This window comes from Pseudorasbora parva, chromosome 12, assembly GCF_024679245.1.
Source record: "Pseudorasbora parva isolate DD20220531a chromosome 12, ASM2467924v1, whole genome shotgun sequence".
NCBI classification, from domain to species: domain Eukaryota; kingdom Metazoa; phylum Chordata; class Actinopteri; order Cypriniformes; family Gobionidae; genus Pseudorasbora; species Pseudorasbora parva.
Window position 1 is genome coordinate 820001 of NC_090183.1, and position 22500 is coordinate 842500.

The window sequence follows — 22500 nt, forward strand, 5'->3', positions numbered from 1 at the left end:
GATCAGTGTTCATTGCATAGCCTCTTTAAAGTTGGAATGCTAATTCTAGCATCATTTTGTCATAATTAGTTAAAGTTGATCGTATTTCTTTGTTACTGAAAGAAAGTCTGAAATATAGCTTGACTAAGTGATCCAACTCTGCCATTTAGGCTATGCAATAAACACTGAGCGAATTCGTTATCTTCAAAGATTCAAAGATCAAAGATTTTATTTCAGCTTTTTTATCGAAATTTAACTTTTTTTTTTTCTTAAAACACAACGACTTTATTTCCGATATTTAATGAGTTTATTCTCAAGATTTTATTTAAACTTTTTTCTCGAAACTTAACGAGTTTTTTTCCTCTAAACATAACGACTTTATTTTCGATATTTAATGAGTTTATTCTCAAGATTTTATTTAAACTTTTTTCTGGAAACTTAACGAGTTTTTTTCCTCTAAACATAACGACTTTATTTTCGATATTTAATGAGTTTATTCTCAAGATTTTATTTAGACTTTTTTTCTGGAAACTTAACGAGTTTTTTTTCTCGAAACACAACGACTTTATTCTCTGTATTTAATGAGTTTATTCTCGAAATTTAATTTGGCTTTTTTCTCGAAATATAGCGAGTTTTTTTCTCAAAACACAACGACTTTATTTTGATATTTAATGAGTTTATTCTCAAGATTTTATTACGACTTTTTCTTGAAATTTAGCGAGTTTTTTTTTATCGAAACACGACTTTATTCTCGATACTTAATGAGTTTATTCTCGAGATTGTATCTCTACTTTTTTTCTCGAAATTTAACGAGTTTAATCTCGCATTATAATGACTTTAATCTCGAGATGGTATATTTTTTGTATTACTGCTTGGCCCTAATCCTCTTCCATAAATCTGTTAAAGGTTTGACATACTGCATAAATTATATTCGACTGAAATGCTTGTACTGAAATATTTCATATGGTAGATGTTGAGTTTTGTATTTGCTGTATAATAGTGTTTTTTATTTTGCACAACAGTGACGTAATTGAATAGCATATTTTATATTTGGGCGGGGCTTGATTGTGTCTGTGGGGAATTGATTAGATGGTCGTGGTTTGCTATTGGCTGATCTCATGTGAGTGACAGGTGGCCCCGCCCTTGCGCCAGTAAACGCATCATCAGAGAAGAGTTTCAAACAGTTTTCTTATTCTAAATAAAGAGCCCCTTATGGAAATTAACCGTGATTTTACTGGAGTAAAACTGTAGGCTAATTTAACCATGACTGTTGTAACTGTTGTATTTTGGTGCGAACCATGGTTTTTAATACAGTTATATTGTAGTAATACTGTAGTTTTAATGACGGATCACCAATGTCACGTGATTTCAGCAATTTGACACACGATCCGAATCATGAATTAATACGCTGATTCATAATCGTTTGAATCTTTATTTGAGGAAGACAATGCTGAATAAAGTCGTAGTTTTTGTTATTTTTGGACCCAAATGTATTTTGGATGCTTCAAGAGACTCTAATTAACCCACTGATGTCTCATATGGACTACTTTGATGATGTTTTTATTCCCTTTCTGGACATGGACAGTATAGTGTGCATACACTTGCATACACTCTCAGAATAAATATAAAATATCTTAAACTGTGTGTGAAGATGAACGGAGGTCTTACGGGTGTGGAGCGACATTAGGGAGAGGAGTTAATGACAGACATTTCATTTATGGGTGAACTAACCCTTTAATGTCGAGTGACATATCAGGGCCATTTTATGATGAATTGAAATACATTTCTTACATACAGTTCCTTTAATACACACTGCAATGCCATGCAAAAAGTAAGAATGCCCCATTTTGGTTTCCTTGCGACTTTAAACAGACAAACAGAGACAGATCTGTGGAGAAGATGAGAGTAATTTCCTGTAGGATGTTTGGTGAATTGAGCCGCTGTTTTTGGCCCCGCCCGGAAGGAGTGACTTCAGGCTGAAGCTCGAGCTCTTCAGCGTCCTTTGGTTCACGCGCCACACACACATCAGGGCACTTTCCCGCGATATACATTCGGAATATAACGGCTTTCGGCGCGCGGTGAGTATGCACGTACACGTCACCATAGATTTTGCCGCTATAACTTATTTCCGCGGGAATCTCTGCAGGAGCTGTTGGAGAGAAAGCACCGCGGGCTTGTCGCCTCATCGGCGGCGGTTGGAGTCAGACACGGGCGGGAGGAATGGAGGTCGTTTAGTCGCCTCCTCGCGCTCCTCAGCAACTTTCGTGGCCGTTAAACGGCTCCTTTTTCTCGTGTTCTTTCTACTGCGGCATTCAGGCGCTATGCGGCTTCACCAGTGTCTCTTTTTGGCTTGAGTTGTTCTCAAGTTGGCTCACAGTCAGGGTGATGTTGTCTGTGTATGAGCATTGATCTGCGATACATCAATACATCGATATTCGAATTGATCTGCTCGACCGTTATTTGTGTCCTGATGTTTTCCGTGGTAGGGTCTAGCTGTGCCATAATTATAGTTTTGTTTTATTATAATATTGTTAATAATGTTCTTGATATGGCGTGCTGTGTTCGCCACTACACCAAAGTTACCAAATATAGTCTATCAAATCTCGACATCCTGTGTTTAATTTCCGTATAAAACTTCTGTGGAATGTAAACAAAGTTAAAAAGTAGAGTCTCTGTGGAGTAACAATGGTGTCTGTGGTAATACCATGGTATTTTTATGTTTTTTATGACATTTAGATGGCACTTCAAAGGTACATTTCAACGGTACATTTTTTTTTCCTCACAGTATTGCATACAGATTTCTTAGTAAAAGAGACACTTTATAATAAAGCACTTAACATTTTATAGAAAATCTTGAACTTTATGTCCTTCGCTCTGGTAAAATCCTTCACGATTCATTCCGAGAGAAAATAACCCTCCTTGACATCAAAACAAATGTAGGATTTACTTTAAATCAGAAATTACTAGTCAATTTAACAAATAATTACCGTAAAATAATGCATTGAATTAAACATGAAAATATGAAGTAGAAACAAATTAACAAATTGAAGTAGAAACAAAGTCTGTTTATCGTTGACATCAGCTGGAGTTTCTTTTACCTCGTAAAGGCACAATATGTAAGACTTTTTTATTAAACTATCTAGAAGCCTCTAGAACAGTGTTATATATTTTGTTGACTTGTGTACATTATCCCAATAAATTCAAAGAATTTTTAAATCCAGCGAAATCAGTGATTTTAACCAGGACACGTGTGTGTGTGTGTGTGTGTGTGTGTCGCCTATCAGTGACATCATCCCCTCCGGTGTTATTGTGTAGTAACCATGGCAACACTATCACCGCTTTAATATCTGATGTGTTTTATTAGACACTGTTTGGATCATTGATGGACAGAAACTAATGATTGTTCTCCAGCTCAACACAGTTAGTCTTATTGTTTAAATCTGCTGTTGTTGATTTACCGCTCAGAGTGCCGTGTTTTACCGCCGAATATGATCTCGCTCACTGCAGTGTGAACAAGTGTCTCATAGTAGCATTATAACATCACTTTAACGCACTCACGTGTGTAAGATGATAAAACAGCGCTGTTGCACACACACACACACACACACACACACACACACACACACACACACACACACACACACACACACACAAACAAGTGGAAGAAACGTAATTGCTCGCGGAAGAATAAAAGCTCCGCCCACTCAAGTCAAGACACGCCTTTGTTTTGGCTTTAAATGGTCCTGAAAAAAATAGTCACGTGTATTATTGGAAATGAAGAGGAGTTGAATTTCCTCTAGTGGAAGCGTTTGGTACTGCGCACAAACACATTCTCCCTGAAAGCTCATTTTTTGAGATATCGACCTCAAATAGATTTTTAACAGTTTTGGAAAATATATATCACATAAAAATTAAAAATGGTATCAAGGAAAATTTTGGGAACAATTAGAAATGTGTGTGATATGATAAAACAGCGCTGTGTTACACACACAAACACACACACATACACAAGCGGAAGCGCTCGCGGCAGAATAAAAGCTCCGCCCACTCAAGAGTCAAGACACGCCTTTTTTCTGAATAATAAATGTACATATTGTGCCTTTAAAAGCAGTATTGTATAAAGTGGGATATAAATATGACTGGAGATCTGACTCTCGCGGCAAACATCCGCATCTCAGTGATCAGATGCTTTCTGAACGGCTGTTTTCTCAACACTTGTTTATTTTATTAGAGGAAAGCACATATTAACATATTCATCTAACCGTCGCTCTCTTCAGTGTTTGCGGATGGGATGTTAACAGTATATCATGTAAAGGTATTTCCATTATCTATAAACAACAAATTACTTTGCTTTTAGTGCATCACTAAATATTAAAACGCCTTTGTAGCAAATAAGTGGTAAAAAATTACATATTGCACCTTTAATAACGGCTTAGCTTTGCATTATTTGGCTGTGCTATCATTGAAGGCCTGTACCTCGCTCAAGATTGTTCCTCTTTTGAAGCCTGATTCAGATAGAGATGTCTGGTCACGATTAGACACCCCGTTGAGCTTTAAACTGGCATTTGAGCTCCTCTTTTGATCAGGTGCATTTGTGAGAGTTTTTGTGACCTTTACGCGCTTTATTAAGTGTTGAGGTACGTGTGTGTGTGATTGGCGGCAGATCCACGCCCTTCATTTGCTGGAGGAAGAGTTTGGTTTTGCCTGTCGGATCTGCTTGACAGTCTTCTGTCATGGCGTGTCTACCTGCTGTCTTGCATGCATACACACTGTCAGCTGTCACACACTTTAATCTTCCCTCCTGCAGACGTCGCCCCATTTTAAAATCGCAATGAAAAGTAAATTCACCCTCTGCTTTCTAAATGCATTCATCTTTTTGGGAACGAGCTGCACGATTCTGGATCAATTGAGAATCATGTTTTTTTTGTTTTTAAATAGAGACAACTAAACAGAATAACAGGTGCTGATAAAATGTTATTTGCTGCAGTTTATTTAAAATGTTTAATTATTTGATTAAATTACTTGTTTCATTACTGGATGAATCAGTGTTTTTGAGCAAATCTCTTGAGTGAATGATTCAATGACTCAAAGACTTCACTTGTTTTAATACTGGACGAATCAGTGTTTTTGAGCAAATCTCTTGAGTGAATGATTCAATGACTCACTCATAAAGACTTCACTTGTTTCATTACTGGACGAATCAGTGTTTTTGAGCAAATCTCTTGAGTGAATGATTCAATGACTCACTCATAAAGACTTGTTTTATTACTGGATGAATCAGTGTTTTTGAACCAATCTCTTGAGTGAATGATTCAATGACTCAAAGACTTCACTTGTTTTAATACTGGACGAATCAGTGTTTTTGAGCAAATCTCTTGAGTGAATGATTCAATGACTCACTCATAAAGACTTCACTTGTTTCATTACTGGACGAATCAGTGTTTTTGAGCAAATCTCTTGAGTGAATGATTCAATGACTCACTCATAAAGACTTGTTTTATTACTGGATGAATCAGTGTTTTTGAACCAATCTCTTGAGTGAATGATTCAATGACTCAAAGACTTCACTTGTTTTAATACTGGACGAATCAGTGTTTTTGAGCAAATCTCTTGAGTGAATGATTCAATGACTCACTCATAAAGACTTCACTTGTTTCATTACTGGACGAATCAGTGTTTTTGAGCAAATCTCTTGAGTGAATGATTCAATGACTCACTCATAAAGACTTGTTTTATTACTGGAGGAATCAGTGTTTTTGAACCAATCTCTTGAGTGAATGATTCAATGACTCAAAGACTTCACTTGTTTTAATACTGGACGAATCAGTGTTTTTGAGCAAATCTCTTGAGTGAATGATTCAATGACTCACTCATAAAGACTTCACTTGTTTCATTACTGGACGAATCAGTGTTTTTGAGCAAATCTCTTGAGTGAATGATTCAATGACTCACTCATAAAGACTTGATTCATTACTAGATGAATCAGTGTTTTTGAACCAATCTCTTGAGTGAATGATTCAATGACTCACTCATAAAGACTTCACTTGTTTTAATACTGGACGAATCAGTGTTTTTGAGCAAATCTCTTGAGTGAATGATTCAAGGACTCACTCATAAAGACTTCACTTGTTTCATTACTGGATGAATCAGTGTTTTTGAGCAAATCTCTTGAGTGAATGATTCAATGACTCACTCATAAAGACTTCACTTGTTTCATTACTGGATGAATCAGTGTTTTTGAGCAAATCTCTTGAGTGAATGATTCAATGACTCACTCATAAAGACTTCACTTGTTTCATTACTGGATGAATCAGTGTTTTTGAATGAATCTCTTGAGTGAATGATTCAATGACTCACTCATAAAGACCTCACTTGTTTCATTACTGGATGAATCAGTGTTTTTGAGCAAATCTCTTGAGTGAATGATTCAATGACTCACTCATAAAGACTTCACTTGTTTCATTACTGGATGAATCAGTGTTTTTGAACAAATCTCTTGAATGAATGATTCAATGACTCACTCATAAAGACTTATGGCATACTCTGGGACACAATACTCAACGTAACTTTCTGTTTCTGACATCCGTTTGTCTCAGAGAAGAAAGGAAGTCAAACAGCGTTTGCATGTTTTCAAACAGCCATTCAGATTATGACAGAGCCTTACTGTCGCTGTGTGAAATACTGCGTGATCAAAAGCTCGAGTCCTGTTGGTTTCTGATGGAGAAGACATTAGAGCCGTTTCCTGATGTTGTTGATGTGGCAGTGTGTGTTTGCATGTTTTGATTTGGTGTCGGCGTGTGAGTTTGTGCTGATGAATATTTCCCGCAGCAGGAATGAGATTGTGACTCATGTAATATTAACAGCGGGGTAAAGCATCTTTATGAATTAATATGTTCCGCACGCGGTGATTGATATCAAAAGCTGTTTTCCACACAGCTCCACAAACACCTGCGGATGCTTTGGCCTGGAGATGGTTCAAAACTGACCCGAGTGTACATTGTGCTGCTTTAATCTGAGTACAGGCCGCTTTACACCACGCTTTACAGCTTAACATGAGCGATCGGATTAAGACACTGTGTGTGTGTGTGTGTGTGGATGATGCATGTTTACAGATACACTTTCTCTGATGTGCACTGCAACATTTTTTATAATGCAATGCAAATTTCCGTTTCTATAGCGCTTTATCCAGTACAGACTGTTGCAGATTCACAGTAATAACATAAAAAGAAAGACAAACATAAATAGTGATGAAAGCCGGAATATTAAATGTCACAGATGTATATTAACTGAGTAACCACTGTTTTAGAGGAGGGTCATAATGACATCCGGAGCCAGATTACAGGCGTGTAAACATGACTTTATAAAGATGGCAGCTTCATTATTGTATTCTCACACAGAGATTGGCAGATCTATTAGAGAAATCTGTTGACTTTATCAATCTGTGTCTCATTATATGCCAACGGTGAGCGCTCAAACATGGGAAAAGAGGAGAGTTTTTGTGTGTTTGTGTCTCAAGTTTGCATGCCTGTAACTCAAGAAGTATTAAAGATATCTCAATATCCTTTCAGATTCTGGTTCTCAATAAACTTTTCTTTTGGTTTCTCCATTTTAAAGGCCCTCGATGGTTCAGTCCCAGAGAAATGGAGATCTCAATGCGGCTCCAAAAACCAAATCTGGGTCACTTTGTACACAGCTGATAGTTTTTTTAATCTTGATATCATCAGATATCAATATTATTGAGATCAATTTAGTTCAATGTTGATTGAAACAATTATGGAACAAAGTGTAATGTGTGTATTGTAAAAGTCTTATTTTTTCAATTTTATGTCAGTCTTGTGTTGTTTAGGGACACAACAATTTTCTGAAATGGAAACCAGCGACATTTCCTGTTTAAAGTGGGCAAATTATCACTTAAATCTCATTTGCAATTATCTATTAATTAAAAAAATGGAGACAATACTATTTCTGTGTTGGGAAGTAGTCTGTGTATCCTTAAATTAATATTTTTTTTTACAACACTGGCAAAGATGGTTTACACTCATCTTTTTATTCTAACGTTACATATTCCAGTGCGCGTGCAGACAGGGTTGCCAAGTGTTTACAACAAAACCCGCCAACTACTAGCCCTAAACAAGCCCAATAGCTTCTCCGGAGTTCTCCAAAATGTGTGTTATTTTGGTAAGATTGCTGCTAAAATTGGCCTTCCTGGGTCTATATATCCCATAATTGAGGTCGCTTCAACCCGCGGACATGGAAAACAACCGGCGGGAAAACCGCAGACTTGGCAACATAGTGCAGTTGAGCTCTGTTGACATTTGACGACTAACGTTATGCGTCGCTCCGCTGCTCTGATTGGTTGTCGGTCTGTCCAATCGAGCTCTCTCCTGGTTGGGTTGAAACACGCCCCATAGTCACCGCCCAATGAGCAGCAGACTCATATTCTGACTAGAGTTGAGGATGACCACGTCAGGCTAACTTTTACCCAAGAGCGCCATCAGACTGTGTTTGTTCGTGTGTTTACAAACGTTTCTGCGCCATGTGCCACGAATAATAATGAGGCCAACAGCCAATTGAATACAGCGTTACATCCTGTACAGGAAATGACCTCACATTAACTGTGTGTGTGAGGAAGCTGCTGGTGCCGAAGCCTTTCTAGAAGACTTTCCTTGCATTGTTTTTGGGTGAACATGAGCCAACACACACACAAGCTGTATTTTCTATCCCCTTACACTGCCCCTAAACCTACCCATCACACACACACACTTCCCCTAAACCTACCCATCACACACACACACACACACTGCATTTTTCCTTTCTCATAAAAACTCCTCCTGTGTGATTTATAAGCCTTTTGTAAAGTGGGGCCATGGGTAATGTCCTCATATTTCACCCTCTCCTGTAATACCTGTGTCATACCCATGGCATTATACACATCTGTGTCCTCATATGTCACAAAAACATGCCCACACACACACACACACAACCATAGACACGCATGTCCTCATTTCTGCTGTAGTTTCATAAGGTTACAGGAAATAATCAGCATTGCCGTTGATTTGATATTCAGATTCTGTTGGTGTAGTTATAGTCTGGCCATAAACGTGTGTGTCAGCTCAATATAAACACTTCCTCATTATTATTCACAGCACCGTCATATTTCAGGAGAAACGTGTGTTATATGTAGTTCTGATGAGGACACGTGAGATTTGATGAGGTTTAAGGGTCATCGTTTTTCTCGTTGCGCTGCTATTTCACGTGCTCTGCGAATTCAACTGGTTTATACCGTAAATCCTCAACAAATGTGATAAACCGATGTGCATCCTACAGTTTGCATGAACTTTGATTTCTGTCTGACTGAAGCAATGTGTTTTATAACCTCAGTCCAAACTAAATTAAAGTTAGTCTATAGGGTCAACTCAAACTGTAGATTTTGTTGATATTTTTTTTCTGTAGAAAGACGAACATAAATAGTGATGAAAGCCAGAATATTAAATGTCACAGATGGATATTAACTGAGTAACCAATGTTTTAGAGGAGGGTCAAAATGACATCCGGAGCCAGATTACAGGCGTGTAAACATGACTTTATAAAGATGGCAGCTTCATTATTGTATTCTCACACAGAGATTGGCAGATCTATTAGAGAAATCTGTTGACTTTATCAATCTGTGTCTCATTAGATGCCAACGGTGAGCGCTCAAACATGGGGAAAGAGGAGTTCTTGTGTGTTTGTGTCTCAAGTTTGCATGCCTGTAACTCAAGAAGTATTAAAGATATCTTAATATCCTTCCAGATTCTGGTTCTCAATAAACTTTTCTTTTAAATTCTCAATTTTAAAGGCCCTCGATGGTTCAGTCCCAGAGAAATGGAGAGCTCAATGTGGCTCCAAAAACCAAATCTGGGTCACTTTTTACACAGCTTTTCTTTTAAAGAGAAATATCTGAAGAACAAATGTTGAAACTAGAAATGTGTTCATAGTAGCCCAACTGCATAGAAAACACCTGTCAAAAAGTATTCACAATATCTTGATATCCTTTTAGATTTAGGTTCTTAACAAACTTCTTATTGAATTTTCATTTTAAAAGCCCTTGATGGTCCAATCCCAATTTGAATATGGAGTAACATTGGGGTCCCAATAACTCTGGGACTGAGCTGTATAAGGCCTTGAGAATGAAGATTTCCAAAGGAAAGTTTATTAAGAATGAGAATCTAGAAGGATATTAAGATATCTTTAATGCTTTTTGAATTACAGGCATGCAAACTTTGGAAAAAGAACATTTATGGCACTCATAAAGGTGTTTTCGATGCAGTTGGGCTACTATGAACACATTTCTAGTTTCAACATTTGTTCTTCAGATATTTCTCTTTAAAAGAAAAGCTGTGTGAAGAGTGACCCAGATTTGTTTTTTGGAGCCACATTGAGATCTCCATATCTCTGGAACTGAACCATCAAAGGTCTTTAAAATGGAGAAACCAAAAGAAAAGTTTACTGAGACCTAGAATCTAAAAAGATTTTAGGATATCTTAAATACTTCCGGAGTTACAGGCATGCAAACTTGAGACACAAACACACAAGAACTCTCCTCTTTCCCCATCTTTGAGCGTTGGCCGTTGTCATATAATGAGACACAGATTGATAAAGTCAACAGATTTCTCTAATAGATCTGCCAATCTCTGTGTGAGAATACAATAATGAAGCTGCCATCTTTATAAAGTCATGTTTACACGCCTGTCATTTGGCTCATTTTGACCTCTAAATAAACTTCCAAATTGACCCACATTTGGTTTTCGACCACTGGAATTTACAAATTCACTTATGGAGCCGCATTGAGATCTCCATATCTCTGTGACTGAACCATCGAGGGCCTTTAATATGGAGAAACTAAAAGAACAGTTTATTGAGAACCAGAATCTGAAAGGATATTAAGATATCTGTAATACTTCTTGAGTTACCTGCATTCAAACTTGAGTTTTTTGTGCTCTTCCCCATGTTTGAGCGCTCACCGTTGGCATATAATGAGACACAGATTGATAAAGTCAACAGATTTCTCTAATAGATCTGCCAATCTCTGTGTGAGAATACAATAATGAAGCTGCCATCTTTATAAAGTCATGTTTACACGCCTGTAATCTGGCTCCGGATGTCATTTTAACCCTTTCCGAAATTTGGTTGATTTGACACTGAGTGACCCTATAGTGTTTTTTTAACTCTACAGATCTAAGTCTGGTCTTCTTTTAGCATGTCTGCGCATCAATCAGACGACGTGATGTGTGTTAATCCTTCATATATTCCTGCATGTGGACTCGCTGTTATATATGAAGGATTAATACACACCGGTCATGTACTGTATCTCTGCATCATATGAGCTCTTGGATCGTCAGGACGCATTGGGATGGTTCTTATAGATTATTTTCTTGTGCATCTGTGGACTTTTGGCGTCTCTTATTCAGTGCTCGACATTAACTCTTGTTTGGGACAAGTGGATTTTTTTTGAAGGGGAACTGAAAGAGAATTTTACTTGCCCGACAGGACAAGCGGATTTAAACACGAAATAACAAAAAAATAACTAGTGAATCACCAAAATGCAAGAATGACCATTAGTTTAGTGTAAGTGTCGATGGATAGTGGATAATAGTGTAATATATAATGACCTGAAGGTGGCGTTGTTGACGCTCCGCAGCCTCTAGAGGAGAAATCACAACACACAAGACACTGAGAAACTGAGCTACATTTACATTTATCCATTTAGATTACATTTTATCCTTTTATCCAAAGCAGCTTACAACTCAGGAGAACAGGAAGCGATCCGTCAAGAAGAGGCAAAGAAACACAAAACGTGCCCTAAATAACAAGATTTGTATACTACTCAGAGAAGCAAACAAATCTTTGTTTTTAGCGCACGTTTTGTGAGCTAAACATTCACAATGTGGAGTTTATATATTTATAACATATGATACCGTTAAACAACATCACACGACCTAGAGTGTGTGTTCCTGAAGACCATCATGACTGAAAATGACACTGATTTCATACGACAGCTCCATAAACCATTCATTAACATTAATCACTTACATTTGAGAGTCAATATTGACTGTTCAGCAGCGAAAATATCACAGCAGAACCATAACGCATCTCACAGCAACCGTGTGTGTGTGTGTGTGTGTGTGTGTGCGCGTGTGCGCGCGTTACTGAGTGATTCAGTGTTTGAATGAATCTGTTGAATCAAAGATTCAATCACCTGTTCATTAGTGACTGCCTCATTCTTGAATGATTCAGTGTTTGAATGAATCGTTTGGATGAATCGACTCACTCCTTAAGACTCACCTGCTGCCACCTACTGGTGGTTTAGTTTCATGTTTAAACACACTTTCCAACATTTCTTATTTGTCTATTCAAAAATACAAATCTCATAACATTATTTAATGCAGTTGTAATTTTTCAGTGTAGATTATGTAATTAGATTGGTAACAGCCCTATAGTGTCTTATTTTAATTTAATGTATAGATCAAATTTAAGAATATAAAATGAAACCTGAAGCATAGCCTATATTTAATAAGATTAGGGGAAATGCCCTTTATAAAAGGTGAAAATATCACAGATATGCAGATTTAAATATGCCAAAGCTGACTGAACACTGGTGAGAATACTGCTTTCTCTAAAATCTAACCTTTTTCCGTCTGAGAGAATGTCTGATTTATTTGTCCGGATGAGAAGCACGTTAACATGCTTAATATCGAGTCCTGATTATGATTATTGCTAACATTTAATCCATGCAGATGTTTTGACCTCTGTGAGCGGCTCGGTTTATGTTGAAGTGTCGCTCACTCTCTGAGGACGATGACCATAAAGCATCTAAATAACGTTGAGGAAGTTAACCCTCTTTAACAAGGACAAGTGTGAGATGTGGAAATGAAAGCGGGTGTGTGTGTGTGTGTGTGTGTGGGTGTGTGTGTGTGTGTGTGTGTGTGTGTGTGTGTGTATTTACGTGCATGAAAGTAAGCCGAAATAAACACATGCAGAGCACAGCACACATAAGCCAGTTTATTTCTCTATTTGTATGTAGTGTGTGTTTTACACCGTTTGATCGGTATAGTTTATTACACGGTTGTCACAACTTGTCGAATTGTTTGCATTTGTTGTTCTTTTTCAAATGAAGAAATGTTTGCTTCAGTGTTCAGTTATTATAAAACAATCTTTCTATTTACTTTACACCCTGAACTTTCTACATAGTCAGTAAAAAATACACCTGTTTTCACTTAAGAACGCCTGGAATAATATGATAATAAATGGCTAGAACATGCTTGAGAAAATTTCACCTGGAACCCTCTAAAAGTGCTGGGTTAAAAACAACCCAAGTTGGGTTGAAAATGGACAAACCCAGAAATTGGGTTGTTTGAATGGGTCCATTCACTGGGGTTAGGGTTCAAACAACCCAATGTATGGGTTTGTATGCACTTTTTAGGTTGAAGTCTAAAACAACCAAGTCAAACTTTCTAAAGGAAAAAATCCAAACTTAAGTTCAGTTTGAGTTCACTGTGAAAACACTACTTTTTGGCTGCCTTTTTTCTCACAATTCTATCACTTTAACCCATTCTCAGACTAAATAAATGTAAAACTGGGCCTTCTAATGAGCTAGATGGACACGTCAGGCTCTCCGGTTTAAAATGAGGCCACTTATGATGTATTCTCTAAATGTTTGAGGGTGTTATTGTTATTCTCTTTAAGGGTTAAAACGCGCTAAACTAAAGCTTGATATATAACGGTGACGGTGTACATCTGGCTGTGCTTTATGAAGTTTAATCATTACACACACACACACACACACAGTTACAGCTGCATCATTTATCTAACTGACTTTATAATGTGCATGTACAAAAAACAGGAATAAAGTGAGTATTTGCTGTATATGCCAAACCTGCAAAAATGGCACCATCTGGTAAAAAAAGTACATTTTTTAATTTTAATTTTCTAATATTGAAAGCCTTTAAGAAAGATAGCATAAGTTTAAATTTAAATGGTAATGGGATTAAAAATAGCAGTTTTAACGGGGACATTTAGAGGAAGTTTTTTTGTACCTGGAGCAAAATATTTATATTTTTTTAAAAGAAATGGTGAAATATTAAAATATTATAATTCCAAAAAAAATTGCACACTTGTGGCAATTTAGTTAGCATCGCCACAGGCGAAGTTACACAAAACCCCTAAAACAGCAAAAATGTCGGGTTAAGCCGAAGGGCTTCGGTGTCAGATATTTTGAGTGCTTCAGTCTTTACTCGTGCCTTCCTGTACCAGGCAGGAGTGTGTGTGTGTGTGTGTGTTTGACAGTAAGCAGATGTGCTTGAGGCTCTGCATGCACATTATCCAAATGCATCCATATTTTCTTTCATTTCTGCCCGGATGCGTCCGTCTTGTCCACTCCGGTCCTGAAAGGGTTTGTTTTGCTGCTGAGTTTAGACGCCGGTCCGGTGTGAAATATTAATGATCATTACTCTAAAAGCACGAGCTTTGAACGCATAAAAAACAAGAGCAAACAGCTCGCAGCGTCCCTCGCCTCCGGAGCAGATCTTTAATTAGCGTCAAATCTACAGAGAATCGCTCGGCATGTCTTCGCTTCAGTTTGACATCAGCGGCGTGGAGGAGATAAGAGCGGGAGATCGTGATGAGGTTCGAATAATGGCCGCCGTTGAGGAAAAGCTGGAGCATGACGAGCCTGCTCTGTGGAATAATATATGTTCAATAAGTTATGAACACACACTCAAAAATGTTGGGTTAAAAACAACCCAAGTCCATTCACTGGGTTCAAACAACCCAATTTCTGGGTGTGTCCATTTTCAACCTGACTTGGGTTGTTTTTAACCCAATATCTTTTCGAGTGTGTGTGTTTTTACATTGTTTCATCAAAATAAGTTAAGAAATGTTAAACCTTTGTTTAATAAGTTATACAAGATGCAATTCTTTGTTTAAAGTCAGTTTAACATAATCTAATTTAAACATCCAAGACGATTGTACTTAAAAATGTCAGGCTGTGACTTTTTTTACAGTGTGTGTTGATGATCCTGTGTGTGAAAAACTAAAAAAAGGAAATTAAACAAATAAATAAATGATTGAATGTTAAATTAACATAATAAAACATACAAATAAATAATAATAAAATAGGTAAATAATTACATTTGCTTAATTATTTACTATAAAAAATACAGTGTATGTGTGTGTGTGTGTGTGTGTGTGTGTGTGTATGTATATATATATATGTGTGTGTGTGTGTGTGTGTGTACGTGCAGTGGGCAAATGTGTGTGTGTGCAGTGGGCATATGTGTGTGTGTGTGCAGCGGGCAAATGTGTGTCTGTGTGTGTGTGTGTGTGTGTGTGCAGTGGGCATATGTGTGTCTGTGTGTGTGTGTGTGCAGTGGGCATATGTGTGTGTGTGCAGTGGGCATATGTGTGTGTGTGCAGTGGGCATATGTGTGTGTGTGCGTGCAGCGGGCAAATGTGTGTCTGTGTGTGTGTGTGTGTGTGTGCAGTGGGCATATGTGTGTCTGTGTGTGTGTGTGTGTGCAGTGGGCATATGTGTGTGTGTGTGTGTGTGTGTGTGTGCAGCGGGCATATGTTTGGCGGGCATATGTGTGTCTGTGTGTGTGTGCACTGTGTGTATCTTTTTAGCTGTGATTGTGCTCACCCCGCTCCTGAGTGTGTGTGTGTGTGTGTGTGTGTGCCTTTGTAGCTGTGATTGTGCTCACCCCGCTTCTGAGTGTGTGTGTGTGTGTGTGCCTTTGTAGCTGTGATTGTGCTCACCCCGCTCCTGAGTGTGTGTGTGCTCGTATGTGTATCTGTGTGTGTCTTTGTAGCTGTGATTGTGCTCACCCCGCTCCTGAGTGTGTGTGTGTGTGTGTGTGTGTGTGTGTGTGTGCCTTTGTAGCTGTGATTGTGCTCACCCCGCTCCTGAGTGTGTGTGTGTGTGTGTATCTGTGTGTGTCTTTGTAGCTGTGATTGTGCTCACCCCGCTCCTGAGTGTGTGTGTGTGTGTGTGTGTGTGTGTGTGCCTTTGTAGCTGTGATTGTGCTCACCCCGCTCCTGAGTGTGTGTGTGTGTGTGTGTGTGTGTGTGCCTTTGTAGCTGTGATTGTGCTCACCCCGCTCCTGAATGTGTGTGTGTGTGCGCTCGTATGTGTATCTGTGTGTGTCTTTGTAGCTGTGATTGTGCTCACCCCGCTCCTGAGTGTGTGTGTGTGTGTGTGTGTGTGTGTGCCTTTGTAGCTGTGATTGTGCTCACCCCGCTCCTGAGTGTGTGTGTGTGTGTGTGTGTGTGTGTGTGCCTTTGTAGCTGTGATTGTGCTCACCCCGCTCCTGAGTGTGTGTGTGTGTGTGTGTGTGTGTGTGTGTGCCTTTGTAGCTGTGATTGTGCTCACCCCGCTCCTGAATGTGTGTGTGTGTGTGCGCTCGTATGTGTATCTGTGTGTGTCTTTGTAGCTGTGATTGTGCTCACCCCGCTCCTGAGTGTGTGTGTGTGTGTGCGCTCGTATGTGTATCTGTGTGTGTATTTGTAGCTGTGTTTGTGCTCACCCCGCTCCTGAGTGTGTGTGTGTGTGTGTGTCGTCACACTGCTGAAACAATAGTCTGTCTGTGGACGGTTTGGCGTGGTCACGTCGTTCAAAAACAAATGCACAATATTTTTCCTAAATGAGCAGCTTCAGTGATGTGTGTGTGTGTGTGTGTGTGTGTGATGAACATCTGTGGTCACAACGGCCTGAAATAGACAAAACAAACACACAAGTCTTTCCCGTTTCCACTGAGCGCAGCCGGACTGAAGGGCTGGGATTTATTTCCGCTTTATTCCAGAATTATGCTTTTCATTTTTCATTTTTCGTGCAGCTTCTGCCACCGTCTGCTCTTATCTTCACATCTCAGTTTGTTTGCTAGAGTGCCGAGTTTTCAGACGGGGCTCGCTGAGATCCTGCAAAGCTAATAATTCATTCATAAAAATGCAAAATTAAAATAAATGAGTAATTTTAAACTTACTAAAAGATTCAATATTTGATTTGTTGTCCTTCATGTCATTTGGTCGTTAACTGACATCAGAGAACAGTGAAAATTATTGAAATATGAATTATTATTAAATATTAATATTATTAAAAAAACAACAACTTTTAATTATTTTAAATGAATAAAGTTTTGGCCTGAAAATGAATGAATATTAAAACTCTGTGATTATATTCTATACTCGTGTATGTTTATAATTTATACAGTAGATTCACTATCAGTGAATAACATTAATAATATTATAAAATATATATATTTAATTTGTTGTCCTTCATGTCATTTGGTCGTTAACTGAGATCAGAGAACAGTGAGAAATTACTACAATATTAACTATTATTAAATATTCATATTAGAAAATAATTTAGCTGACCAAAAAATCTTTTTATTTATTTATTATGAGTTAAATTATAGTTTTGCCTATAATAAAACATCATAATCTGCGATTATATTCTATACTTGTGTATGTTTGAGTATATTGTATAAAGTAGACTCTCAGCGAACATATTTAACATATCATATTTTGTGCTTCAGTCTGTGGCTCAGTGACTCTGAAATCCGAGCCGATGTGATTAATATCTGATGTTTTAACGGCTAACGTTGGTCTGATTGGGCTTATTTATTATTCATAGCGGCCCGTACTGCATTCTGCCAGATATGAATCATCATCATTATGGATGATTGACAGGTGAGCTCCAGTAATCAGACGAGATGAAGTCGGAGCGCTTTTATCCACTTCCTGTGTGTCTTTCTATAGCTGGCCTGGTTTGGCTGATAACTGGGGAGACACTGACCCAGAAAGAGCCTGAACTAACACACACACACACACACACACACACATACACGCACACACCGTCTCTCTCTTGTCCTTGAAGGTTGTTGTATTCAGGCTGGATTTCTTGTCCTAGTTGGCTTGGACTGCGCTTGGGATTCAGGCAGAAACCGCCATTACATGTTAAAGTTAATAAAAGCTTTAATTCATCCATCAGAAATCACACACATCATCGTTCAAAAGTGTGTAATCCGTATCATTATTAATGTTTTAGAAGAAGTCTTTAATGCTCACCAAGGCTGCAGTAATCTGATCTAAAATACAGTATATAGCTGTATTATATCAAGGCTGCATTTATTTGATCAAAAATACAGTAAAAATTATGAAATATTATTATAATTTAAAATAGCTGTTTTATACCAAGGCTGCATTTATTTGTTCAAAAATACAGTAAAAATTATAAAATATTGTTGCAATTTAAAATAGCTGTTTTATATCAAGGCTGCATTTATTTGATCAAAAATACAGTAAAAAATTATGAAATATTATTGCAATTTAAAATAGCTGTTTTAAACCAAGACTGCATTTATTTGATCAAAAATACAGTAAAAATTATGAAATATTATTGCATTTTAAAATAGCTGTTTTACACCAAGGCTGCATTTATTTGATCAAAAATACAGTAAAAAATTATGAAATATTATTGCAATTTAAAATAGCTGTTTTACACCAAGGCTGCATTTATTTGATCAAAAATACAGTAAAAAATTATGAAATATTATTGCAATTTAAAATAGCTGTTTTAAACCAAGACTGCATTTATTTGATCAAAAATACAGTAAAAATTATGAAATATTATTGCAATTTAAAATAGCTGTTTTACACCAAGGCTTCATTTATTTGATCAAAAAACAGTAACAAATTATGAAATATTATTGCAATTTAAAATAGCTGTTTTACACCAAGGCTGCATTTATTTGATCAAAAATACAGTAAAAAATTATGAAATATTATTGCAATTTAAAATAGCTGTTTTAAACCAAGACTGCATTTATTTGATCAAAAATACAGTAAAAATTATGAAATATTATTGCAATTTAAAATAGCTGTTTTAAACCAAGGCTGCATTTATTTGATCAAAAAACAGTAACAAATTATGAAATATTATTGCAATTTAAAATAGCTGTTTTAAACCAAGACTGCATTTATTTGATCAAAAATACAGTAAAAATTGTGAAATGTTATTGTATTTTAAAATGGCTGTTTTACACCCAGGTTGCATTTATTTTATCAAAAATACAGTAAAAATTATGAAATATTATTGCAATTTAAAATAGCTGTTTTAAACCAAGGCTGCATTTATTTGATCAAAAAACAGTAACAAATTATGAAATATTATTGCAATTTAAAATAGCTGTTTTACACCAAGGCTGCATTTATTTTTTCAAAAATACAGTAGAAATTATGAAATATTATTGCAATTTAAAATAGCTGTTTTACACCAAGACTGCATTTATTTGATCAAAAATACAGTAAAAATTATAAAATATTATTGCAATTTAAAATAGCTGTTTTATATTAAGGCTGCATTTATTTGATCAAAAATACAGTAAAAATTATGAAATATTATTGCAATTTAAAATAGCTGTTTTATACCAAGGCTGCATTTATTTGATCAAAAAACAGTAACAAATTATGAAATATTATTGCAATTTAAAATGGCTGTTTTACACCCAGGTTGCATTTATTTTATCAAAAATACAGTAAAAATTGTGAAATATTGTATTTTAAAATGGCTGTTTTACACCCAGGTTACATTTATTTTATTAAAAATACAGTAAAAATTATGAAATATTATTGCAATTTAAAATAGCTGTTTTACACCTAGGCTGCATTTATTTTTTCAAAAATATAGTAAAAATTATGAAATATTATTGCAATTTAAAATAGCTGTTTTACACCAAGACTGCATTTATTTGATCAAAAATACAGTAAAAATTATAAAATATTATTGCAATTTAAAATAGCTGTTTTATATTAAGGTTGCATTTATTTGATCAAAAATACAGTAAAAATTATGAAATATTATTGCATTTTAAAATAGCTGTTTTAAACCAAGACTGCATTTATTTGATCAAAAATACAGTAAAAATTGTGAAATATTATTGTATTTTAAAATGGCTGTTTTACACCCAGGTTGCATTTATTTTATCAAAAATACAGTAAAAGTTATGAAATATTATTGCAATTTAAAATAGCTGTTTTACACCAAGACTGCATTTATTTGATCAAAAATACAGTAAAAATTATAAAATATTATTGCAATTTAAAATAGCTGTTTTATATTAAGGCTGCATTTATTTGATCAAAAATACAGTAAAAATTATGAAATATTATTGCAATTTAAAATAGCTGTTTTATACCAAGGCTGCATTTATTTGATCAAAAAACAGTAACAAATTATGAAATATTATTGCAATTTAAAATAGCTGTTTTAAACCAAGACTGCATTTATTTGATCAAACATACAGTAAAAATTGTGAAATATTATTGTATTTTAAAATGGCTGTTTTACACCCAGGTTGCATTTATTTTATCAAAAATACAGTAAAAATTATGAAATATTATTGCAATTTAAAATAGCTGTTTTACACCTAGGCTGCATTTATTTGTTCAAAAATATAGTAAAAATTATGAAATATTATTGCAATTTAAAATAGCTGTTTTACACCAAGACTGCATTTATTTGATCAAAAATACAGTAAAAATTATAAAATATTATTGCAATTTAAAATAGCTGTTTTATATTAAGGCTGCATTTATTTGATCAAAAATACAGTAAAAATTATGAAATATTATTGCATTTTAAAATAGCTGTTTTAAACCAAGGCTGCATTTATTTGATCAAAAATATAGTAAAAATTATAAAATATTGTTGCAATTTAAAATAGCTGTTTTATATCAAGGCTTCATTTATTTGATCAAAAATACACTAAAAATTATGAAATATTATTGAAATTTAAAATAGCTGTTTTATACCAATGCATTTCTTTGATAAAAAAAAATGTAAACATTATGAAATACTGTAATTTAAAATAGCGGTTTTATAGCAAGGCTTCATTTATGTAATTTAAAATGCAGTCAAAATTATAAAATATTATTGTAATTTAAAATAGCTGTTTTATACCAAGACTGCATTTATTTGATCAAAAATACAGTAAAAATTATGAAATATTATTGTAATTTAAAATAGCTGTTTTATACCAAGACTGCATTTATTTGATCAAAAATACAGTAAAAATTATGAAATATTATTGCATTTTAAAATAGCTGTTTTATACCAAGACTGCATTTATTTGATCAAAAATACAGTAAAAATTATGAAATATTATTGCATTTTAAAATAGCTGTTTTATACCAAGGCTGCATTTATTTGATAAAAAATACACTAAAATATTCTAAAATTCTATTTCTAATAAATGCTGTTCTTTTGAAATATTTTACAGTTTAACTTTTTTGTTGTTGTATTTTTATAAAAAAAATCCAGCCTTGGTGAGCAGAATAGACTTCTTCTAAAAACATAAAAAATCTTAACGCTCATAACCTTTTAAACGGCAGTTTATGTCTCTCTGTCTGCTCATATAGTCTTTTAAAATCAGATCCATATTTCATGTTTAAATACTATTAGTCAGTGTAAGGGGATGGTAAATATGGTTTGTACAGTATTAAAACCATTACGCCTATGGAATGTCCCCATATGTCACAAAAACAAACGTGTGTGTGTGTGTGTGTGTTTTATTCCTATGCCAATGTGTTTCAGGCTTTATGAGGAGCTCAGGGTCACATGTGTTCCATAAAGAGGTCAGGGGTCAAAACTAAGTTTAAATCCCGACTCATTTCCTTGAGCTGGCATGCGGAGCGTTTCTGTTTGAGATGAGACACACACTTGGACATCCAAAATCACTTTCATAACTCAAAACCAGTTTGTCATATTTCTTACCTGTTACGCTTTAACATGCACACACTTAATCGTCCATATCGTAATTTGATTTAATCGAACATTTATATATATACATAACATTATGACCGGTGAATATCACTGATGATCTCTTCATCACGGCTCCTGTTAGTGGGTGGGATATATTAGGCAGCAAGTGAACATTTCGTCCTCAGAGTTGATGTGTGTGAAGCAGGAGAAATGGGCAAGCGGAAGGATTTGAGCGAGTTTGGCCAGATTGTGACGGCTAGACGACTGGGTCAGAGCATCTCCAGAACTGCAGCTCTTGTGGGCTGTTCCCGGTCTGCAGTGGTCAGTATCTATCAAAAGTGCTCCAAGGAAGGACCAGTGGAGAACCGGCCACAGGGTCATGGGCGGCCAAGGCTCATTGATGGGTAGGTTTAGGAGCTGTGTGTGTGTGTGTGTGTGTGTGTGTGTGTGTGTGTGATGGGTAGGTTTAGGGATAGGGGTTGGGTTAGGGGATAGTAAATATGATTAACCTGATATAAAATCAATGGAAGTCTATGTAATGTCCTCACTAATATAGTGAAACAAACCTGTGTGTGTGTGTGTGTGTGTGTGCATCATGTAATGAAATTACTTCCCTCCTTATTAAATCAGCGTGGACCCGTGTGTGTGTCTCTAATGTTGTTACGAGCAGAAACAGCCGGAGAGAATCTGCTTCCTCTAAACAAGAGCTGTTGACACTTCTCGCGCTG

General features: G+C 36.0%; 1 protein-coding gene across 3 annotated transcripts in view; it reads left to right on the forward strand.

Moving 5' to 3' along the window:
* The first annotated feature begins 1900 nt into the window (after nucleotides 1-1900).
* ppp1r16b (protein phosphatase 1, regulatory subunit 16B) overlaps nucleotides 1901-22500 on the forward strand; it is a 61710-nt gene continuing 41110 nt past the window's right edge. For 2 of the 3 annotated variants that reach the window (XR_010908560.1, XM_067458686.1), the window contains exon 1: nucleotides 1901-2057. The gene's annotated coding sequence lies outside the window, so the exon portion shown is untranslated. The remainder of the gene's footprint in view (nucleotides 2058-22500) is intronic. The other variant, XM_067458687.1, reaches the window with a different exon arrangement.